This window comes from Rhinolophus sinicus, linkage group LG02 (genome assembly GCF_036562045.2).
Source record: "Rhinolophus sinicus isolate RSC01 linkage group LG02, ASM3656204v1, whole genome shotgun sequence".
NCBI classification, from domain to species: domain Eukaryota; kingdom Metazoa; phylum Chordata; class Mammalia; order Chiroptera; family Rhinolophidae; genus Rhinolophus; species Rhinolophus sinicus.
In genome coordinates, this window is record NC_133752.1 from 189,860,960 (window position 1) to 189,863,837 (window position 2,878).

The 2,878-nt window shown below is 50.9% G+C and overlaps 1 long non-coding RNA gene across 1 annotated transcript; it reads left to right on the forward strand.

Moving 5' to 3' along the window:
* The first annotated feature begins 1,971 nt into the window (after positions 1 to 1,971).
* LOC141570162 (uncharacterized) lies at positions 1,972 to 2,878 on the forward strand. Its single transcript, XR_012494099.1, has 2 exons — positions 1,972 to 2,031; positions 2,550 to 2,878. It is a non-coding gene; the product is annotated as an uncharacterized LOC141570162 (long non-coding RNA).

Sequence of the window (2,878 nt, forward strand, 5' to 3'; positions counted from 1 at the left end):
GGCTTTCGGGTCCAAACTAGTGGTGCAGTTGGGTGGACAGCTATTGTTCCCACCTACCTAGCTGCCATTCACCCTTCTGACAATAACCCCTGATTTTCCTTGAGTCTACTTTGGAGGATGAACATGTGACCTAATTTAGCCAATCGGCGTATCCCATGCTTTTGCTGTGACTGCTTTCTGTTTGGACACATAAGCCAATTCAGCAAGAAGAGTAACACCATGACCTCTGCCTAAACGAGTGGGAAAAAGAAACTTCTTCTCCAAGGACACTGTTAGTAGTAAAGATAATAAAACCTGGAGCCGTTGGAGTCACCACCTGGAGCCTGAGAATAAAGCCAATTCGGAGGAAAGCACCCTAGAGAGATGTCAAGACCTAGTCCCTCCCTGGATCCAGCCATGCCTGAAGCTACTGGACATTTCAATAATGTCAGCCAATAAATTCTCCTTTTCTGGAGAACCTCTTTGAATTGGGTTCCTGTCACTTAAACTGAAAACATCCTGACTAATACTGAAGAACAAGAGGGAAATACATTCTTAAGCCTCGTAAATAGCTCACAGGGAAGCCTAAAATCAAGCCAGGTATCCCAGAAGCACAACGCCACACCTTTCAGTGAAATTCATTGCCTGTCTTTTTGGTGAGGAGGATGGGGGTCGAAAAAAGAAGGCAAGGATGCTAGTTTTATTTATTATTTGCATTTACATTTGGGGAATAAATTCAACAACTTTGTCTCAAGGGTTTTAACATCTCAGCGTCTCACAGTTGTAAGAGCAGTGATTAAACAGAATCTGATATGCTTCTCAGTGCAGAGGGAGAGAGTATGATATGGTGAAAAGAGCACTGAACCAAGAGTCCACTAATCTGGCTCCCTTCTAATCCTTATCTGATCACTAATTGGCAGTGTGATCCGAGACAAATCATCTTGCTTCTCTTGGTCTCAGTTTCTAAGTCTGTAAAATGATCAGCATGACTCTATCACTTTCAGGCACCTGTTCAATTCTAGAATGGCAAGACCACTAGGACAGGGGTTCCTAACCTTTGATGGGATCTAAACCCCACAAAAACAACCGTGTGTACAAACACATAATTTTGCATAGTCTCATGGGGCTCACAACTCTAGAAGCCAATCTATATCTCTAACTGCTCTGCTGTAAACTAACTAGAACACTCCTGCTTGGATTCCTCTAGTGACGGGGAGCTCACTACGTCACAAGGTAGTCAAATAGACTTGAACTGCTCTAGAAAAATAAGTTCTTCATATTGAACTAAGATCTGTACACTGTAGTTTCTACCCATTCGTGCACTCTCCAGACAAATCAGAAAAACCCCTCTCTCTCCTGTATATGAAATGTCTTCATTTCTCTGGAGACTGTTTCTAACTTTTAAATGCAAATAATTTATGAGGAGAAATGCAGATGATTTGCCATGCAAATTATTTTACAGTGCACTGTTCTAAAGATATGTTCTTCCACCTCAGCCCAAATATGCCAAACACCCAAATGCTGATGCTAATGGTTCCAAATAGGCACCCTTGCTATTGATGTGCTTGTATCCAGGTTTTGCAAAGAGGAGAAATACTGTATAAAAATACCTTGAAGGAAATAGTATGTTTTTGGAAAGAGCATTGCACTAAGAATCAGAAGACTTGGAGTAGCACCTGCCTCCCACTCCAACTAGCTGTGTATCCTTGGGCAAGTCACTTACTCTGAGGCTGTTTCTCATCTGTAAAACGTGACGAAACCTACCTCAGTGGGATGTAGGATGCAGTGAGGATTCAATGATAGAAGGTTCGGAACGCTTGTAGCCCAAGCTAGGCACCGAGCAAATTCTACAAATACTAGTTCCAGCGCTCAGCAAGCTCCGCGGGCCATTCGATGCGCTCGGCACTCTTTCACTAGCGGGATTCCCCTTCGGAGCCCGAGTCTGCGCTCTGGGCTCGACTGAGGCTCCCTGGCCGCTCGCGCTTTTCTCTCCTTCTCCAAGATGGCGGCGATCGGCGGCGCGGAGGCGGGATCCGGGCGAGCCGAGTGAAGGTAGCGGCGAGCGGAGCCCCCACAAGGCCGGGCTGGGCCCCCACCCCGAGGCGGCAGCGGCCCTGCCCCGCCGCCACCCGCCGCCTGGGCCCCGCGACACCGCCGCGGGGGCGCCCCAGGCCCGTCGCGGCCTAGCCCAAGGGCCGAGCCGGGGACTGGAGTAGCGGCTGCAGTCCGCCCCCAGGAAGGGGCTGGAGCGGGCCGAAGGAGGAAGCCAGGCGAGAGCTATTCAAATGGGGAAGGCGGGAAAGCTGCGGGGCCGGGAGGGGGCGTGCGGCCGCCCCGGGGGCCTGCGGGCCGGGGCCGCCCCTCCCCCTGCCCGGGCCGTCTCCGCCCTCGGGGGCGCGGGGAGGCCGCCGGGGACGCGAGAACGCGGGTCCCGGCTGCGGTGCGGATAGGGACCCGGGATGCGGGGTCCCTGGGGCTGTCAAGGCGAAAGGGCCCTGGGGCCGGAGCGGCGGGAGGGCTGGGTCCTCGGCTGGCAGCAGAGGATGCGAGTCGCTTTCTTTTTTTCGCAGAGCTTTGTTGAACTAGCTGTTGCTGCAAAACTGCCGGGAGAATCCCATTGGTTTGCCGTGGGGAACACACAAGTGGTGGTCCTGGGGGCTCTTTGTGTCAATAACCCGGTGTTGTGTGTACTCTCTGCGTGTGACCCAGTTTGAACGTGCCTTCGTAGTGGGGTCTTCTCCTTGAGGGCCCGTTTCCCCCACCGCTGTTACTTGTAGATTCACTTTATTTGATATGAAAAAGGAGAGAAACATCTCATTCTCTTCTCTCTGGTGGTTAAGCTGGAGGCTGATTATCTATCCTCACACCGTAGCAGAATAAATAAAAAACTGAATCCAAA